This window comes from Oryctolagus cuniculus, chromosome X (genome assembly GCF_051225735.1).
Source record: "Oryctolagus cuniculus isolate XC-2025 breed Fujian yellow rabbit chromosome X, ASM5122573v1, whole genome shotgun sequence".
Classification (NCBI taxonomy): domain Eukaryota; kingdom Metazoa; phylum Chordata; class Mammalia; order Lagomorpha; family Leporidae; genus Oryctolagus; species Oryctolagus cuniculus.
In genome coordinates, this window is record NC_142888.1 from 70445678 (window position 1) to 70452050 (window position 6373).

A 6373-nucleotide genomic window follows, 5' to 3' on the forward strand; every position below is an offset into this window, starting at 1 on the left:
AGACAACCTACAAAATGGGAGAAAATATTTGCAAACTATACATTTGAGAAGGAGTTAATAGAATATGTAAGAAACTCAAACAACTCAATAGCAAAATCCAGACAAATAATCCAATTAAAAATGGGAAGTAGTTCTAAACAGACATTTCTTGAAGGAAGACATATAATTGATCAACAGGTACATAAATAAATATTCACCGTCACAAATCATCAGGGAAATATATTCTGAACATTCTTTTTTAGAGTTCCATTTATTGTTTCCATATGACTCCTCAGCCTTTTTACTGAGATCAAATGTATTGTTTCCATAATACAGTTTCACAGTTTATGAATTTCTATATTTCACTCCGCTTACATTATGAGGTAAGCCTGGTATTATATCTAAAATGTGGATTGAAGTTTCATTATTTAAATGACTCTACCAATAGAACAAAGATTATGAAAATTTTGAAGTGCATAAAAAGAAGTTTAAGAGGTGCAGAAGCACTAACAGAAAGTTTTAGTGTTGAAGAAAATTTAGAATTTAATCTAATTGAGACCTCTCTATATAACTTATTGACTACACTACAGGTGCAAGGTTTTCTGCTAGGCCATGGAAAGGAGGGCTCTGATTTTAGGGAGCCTGGTGAAAGTCTACAAATTAAAAACTCAAATAAGATGGTACCAGGGTTGTGGCTTAATGGGTTAAGCTGCCACCTCCAACACCAGCATCTCCTATGTGCACCAGTACGAATTCTAGCTGCTCCACTTCTGAAGCAGCTAATGCACTACTAATGTGTCTGGGAAAGAAGCAGAATATGGCCCAAGTCCTTGTCCCCTGCCATCCATGTAGGAGACATTAAAAAGTTCCTGGTTCCTGACTCTGGTCTGCCAGCCTCAGATAATGGGGCTATTTGAGGGGAGGACCAGAGAATGGAATAGCTCTCTGTATCTCTGTCTCCCCTCCTTCTTTCTGGAACTCTGTCTTTCAAATATATACAATAAATCTTTTTTTAAGAAAAGCAAATAAGTCCATTGCCAGACAATGCCATGCATATTATAGAGGAAAAACATAAAATTATACAGAAAAGAAACCTTGAGATTTCATAATTTACAAATTAAGACATTATGACTATCACAGACTGTCAGTAGAACATAGGGCATCATGAGATCTGGCCAATTTATACCATAAAAAACATTTCCTTAGAACTGTGATGCTTAGAATTCTTAGAATTTTTCTTCCCTCCCTTCCTTCCCTCCTTCCTTCTCTTATTCCTTTCCATTTCTTTACTATTTCCCTCACCAAAATTATGCTCTCTTATCTATATATTATGTTTAGAACTCTATGCATTTCTATTAATATTTTCTTTAGTTCCCCTTCCTCCATCCTCTCTACTCTCACGAGGCCAATACAAGCAATTACTACAGAGATGTAGTTTCTTCATTACCTCCCCCCGACAACATACACACAGATGCACACATACACACTTTTAATGACCTTAATTTGGTCTAGCATAAGGTCTGGTATATATTTGAGTTGACTTTGCTTTCCATTTAATTTGACATAAACATCATGAGTAAAGATAGTTTAGAATTGATTTCAGAAGTATTGTATTTTATCTTTATCTTTTCCTAATTTTGTCACAGAGTGTAAAATTGAAAACATTAAAAATATTTTAAAAGACTGGGTTTGGAACTTAAGGTACATTAAAAATATGAGCATAATCATTCTGTCTTTCCCTCATCAAGTTTAGAAATGCAATACATATGTGTTAGAAATTTTAATGGGTGCTGGGTTCTAGTCCTGGTTGTTCCTCTTCCAGTCCAGCTCTCTGCCGTGGCCTGGGAGGACAGTGGATGATGGCCCATGTGCTTGGACCCCCGCACCTGCATGGGAGACCGGGAAGAAGCACCTGGCTCCTGGCTTCAGATTGGCGCAGCTCCAGCTGTTGTGGCCATTTGTGGAGTGAACCAACGGAAGGAAGACCTTTCTCTCTGTCTCTCCCTCTCACTGTCTGTAACTCTACCTGTCAAATAAAAAAAATTAAAAAAGAAATTTTATAATAAGTAACATAAAGTGTTGATGCATGTGTTTTTCAAGCAGTCATAAAAACTGGTGTGGTCACCTTGATTTGTGAATAATTTTCACCTGTTATAACTTCATAATTCATGGTTGAGTTTCTTCATACTTGAAGGTAAACATCTTAACTGAGATTTCAAATTATCTATCTTGGGAGTTTTAGTATTAGCTTGCAGGTTTTTTATTTCTTCATTTATATATATATATTATATGCACATATATTATATATTAGAAAAAGAGAGACACACAAATATAGAGAGAACCCTGCCATCGGCTAACTCACTCCCCAAATTCCCACAAGGACCAGGCTAAAGTAAGGAGCCAGTAGCTCAATTCGTGTTTCCCGTATGGGTGGCAGGAACCCACTTACCTGAGCCATTACCTTCTGCCTCCCACTGTCTGCATTACCAGAAAGCTGGAATCAAGAATGAGAATCAGGAATCAAATCTAGGTTCTCTGATGTGAGATGCAGGTGTCTTAACCACTAGGTTAAATGTTGTCCTTAGTTTTTCTTTACTTGTTTTTCCTGAAGTTGGAGTTACTGTCCTTTTTTAAATTTAATTTAAAGCCACTGTAACCCAAAAGCTGTACTTTGGAAATTTATATTTATTAAATAAAAGTTTAAAAATTAATTTAAGAGGGTGTGGGGGGAGGAGAGAGAGAGAGAAAGAGAGAGAGAGGCTGAGATGTTTGACTACCCAAAGGCTTGCGATAGCCAGGGAGACTGGGTACTGCTGAATCTGGGAGCCTCCCATGTGTGTGGCAGGGACCCAATTACATGGCCATCACTTGCTGCTTCACAGGCTCTGCATTGGCAGGAAGGTGGAATCAGGAAAAGGAACCAGAAATCCCATCCAGGCACTTGTATGTACAATGTAGACTTCTTAATGAGTGTATTACCTGCTAGGTCAAGACCCCAGACCCATTTCTTCATTTTTTGCCACATGTAGTTGAAAGCATTTTCAAAATGTTACCACTATCAGTTCATTGAAATTTTTCTATGTTTGACAGAACAAATTTGAAACAATGGGACTAAGGTAGCCTCTTGTTTTCCTAAACATTGCTTCAGAGGACCGGGCAGTGGCACAGTAGGTAAAGCCACCACCCGCAGTGCCAGCATCCCATATGGCCACTGGTTTGAGTCCTAGCTGCTCCACTTCTCATCCAGCTCTCTGCTATGGCCTGTGAAAGCAGGAGAAGATGGTCCAAGTCCTTGGGACCCTGCACCCATGTGTGAGACCTGGAAGAAGCTGCTGGCTACTGGCTCCTGGCTTCGAAGCTCCATCCATTGCAGCCATTTGGGGAGTAAACCTACAGATGAAAGATCTCTCTTCCCCGCCCCCTGTGAGTCTGCCTTTCAAATAAATAAATAAATCTTTAAAAAATTGCTTCAAACCTTGATTTTCCAGATTATCTTTCACATATTCTTAAGATATGTATGTAGCAAAGATATAGTTTTGAAAATTTCTTCAAAGTGAATTTTCATGTGTAAAGATCAAACAACAATTAACTTCAAAATTATGTGGTTAAAAGCTATTAATGAGAAGGTCATAGCCAAAGACACCACATACTCAAATCAAATCATGTTACAGATCTTACAATGAGATAGGAAATTTGCAGTTTGTTTTATACTGCACAATTCAGAGTGCATGGGCAATGCTAACAGTATTCATAGCTAATGCGAGCCTCTAATACATTAACTTTTCTAGCCATTTTCTTTTTTTTTTCTTTCTTTACTTATTTATTTGAAAGGCAGAACGACAGAGAGAGGAGAGACAAGGCAAGGTACCTATCTTCATCTGCTGTTTCCTCCCTAAATGCTGGCAAAAGCCAGGCCTGGGCCAGGCTGAAGCCAGGAACCAGGAACTCCATTTGGGTCTCCCATATGGGTAGCAGGCTTGGGCCAGCACGTGGTTACCTCTCAGGCACTCAGCTAGAAGCTGGATTAAAACCAGAGTAGCCGGGACTGAAACCAGGAATTCTGATATAGGATACTTTGTCCCAAGCATTGGTTTAACCCAATGTGCCACAATGCCCACACTTCCATTTTTTAAAAATGTATAATTTCTTAACATATGATTTAAAAGGAACACTTTCATATGCAGGTTGCCAACACTGCAGGCTGAGACTTAACCATCACATGACAATGCCAGCCCCAATCGATAAAAAAAAAACAGAATAGGGGAGGTTACCTAAGCATGTAAAAATAAGGGAATGCTTAAGTAATATATGGGGTATAAATAGCATAGATTGTTATAAAACTATTAGAAATAACTGGGGGAGGGTCAAGCATTTACCTTAGGTGTTAAGATGTCTATGCCTCATATCAGAGTACCCTGGCTAGATACTCAACTCCTGTCCTGATTCCAGCTTCCTGATAATGCAGACCCTGGGATGAACCAAGCAACAATGGCTCAAGTAATTGTTTCCTTCCTGTTACCTTTGTGAGAAATCTAGATTGAATTCTAGATCTCCAAGTTCCAAGCTTCAGAGGACATTTGGGTCATAAACCAGCAGATGGGAGGTTTCTCTTTCTCCTTCTCTCCCCTCTTCCCTACTCTCCATTCAATCATCTGTCTGTAAATGGTAGTAAAATTAAAACTGCTTGGGCTGGCGCCACGGCTCAATAGGCTAGTCCTCTGCCTAGCGGTGCTGGCACACCAGGTTCTAGTCCCGGTCAGGGCACCGGATTCTGTCCCAGTTGCTCCTCTTCCAGACCAGCTCTCTGCTATGGCCCAGGAGTGCAGTGGAGGATGGCCCAAGAGCTTGGGCCCTGCACCCCATGTGAGACCAGGATAAGCACCTGGCTCCTGCCTTCGGATCAGTGCGTGCGCCAGCCACAGCACGCCGGCCGCAGCGGCCATTGGAGGGTGAACCAACGGCAAAGGAAGACCTTTCTCTCTGTCTCTCTCTCTCACTGTCCACTCTGCCTGTAAAAAAAAAATTAAAACTGCTTTTACAACATTGCTAATTAAAAAATCATGCTATCTGCTACGAAAATATTTATATACAGAAGTTAGATAAAATATAAAAATAAAAATATTAGAAAATTTACTGATCCCTGTTCCAAGCTGAGCTATTTCTACTACATTAAACACATATTGTCTCAATTCATAATCATGAAAATCCTGAGAACTAAGATTGCTATTTCTCCTGTTTTCAAGATGGAGAAATTGAGCATTACAAATACTAAGTACTAGTTCAAGGTCACAAAGCTCATAAATGAAGGAAGACACACTGGATGAAAATCCTATGCTCTTGAAAACAAGTTTTAAGTTTGGGATTTGTAATTTCAGGTCATCTTCCTCACCCTAACACTCTCATATCTCAAGCATGTCTATCATGTTGTACTGTCTGTATAATGAAACACTAAAATGCATCATTTAATAATAAGTAAATGAGGCAGTTAAAGGTGGACAACGAAGTGAATAACTGTTAAAGGAATTCAAGAGATTACTTCAGGCTTAGTGGCTTGAGAAGGCTTTAAGCAAAATATAAAATTGTAATGAGACTAAGAAGCATGAGTGGAGTTTGCAAGATGTAAAGACAGTAAGGTTGAGCATTCCCAAGGCAGTACAAAGACTGAAAGCAAAGCTTGGTGGTAGCAGTGGAGAAAGTGAGCATGTTTAGGGAATAGCTAATAAGCCTGTTTGACTGGAGAGGAAGATACATGTGAGGGAGCAGTGAAAGTTAATGCCTAAAAATGGAAGTTGGGGTCAAAGTGTAGGTAGTTTTTAATTTCAAGGTAAAGGGATTTTGCCCTACTCCCCAAAGCAATGGAGATCCATTGCTGATATTTTTGCTCTTCTTTTTCTTAAAAGCAACTTGCATTCCCAAAAGATTGAGATGAGAGCCAAAGATAGACAAGCACAGGCAGAGGGAATGCTCAAGGGGCTTTCAAAATAAAACATGGGTGAGATGATGGGAGGTTGCAGTTAGGGTGGCAGTACAGCAAATGGAAAACAACAGATGCAAGAGATATTGTCTGAGAAGACTTGGCAGAATACGGTGACTGATTGGATACGGCGGTGAGGAAGAGGGAAGGCATTGTTTGACTTCCTAACACTCCTTCCCACAACCACACACAAAAATGCTGAATCCTCTCAGCTCCTTGCAATTCAGATGATTTCAAATTGATTTTTGTATTTTTTATCCCAAACAATTCACAATGCCTTATGAAATAATTAGAGATTCACTAGGTTGTGGCAAAACGAGCCAGAATTATAATCAAAAGATTATTACTTCTAGCTCCCTAGTTAATGTCTATCAAAGTAAAGCTAAACTTCAGCACATGGAAAAACTACCAAGAGTTTAA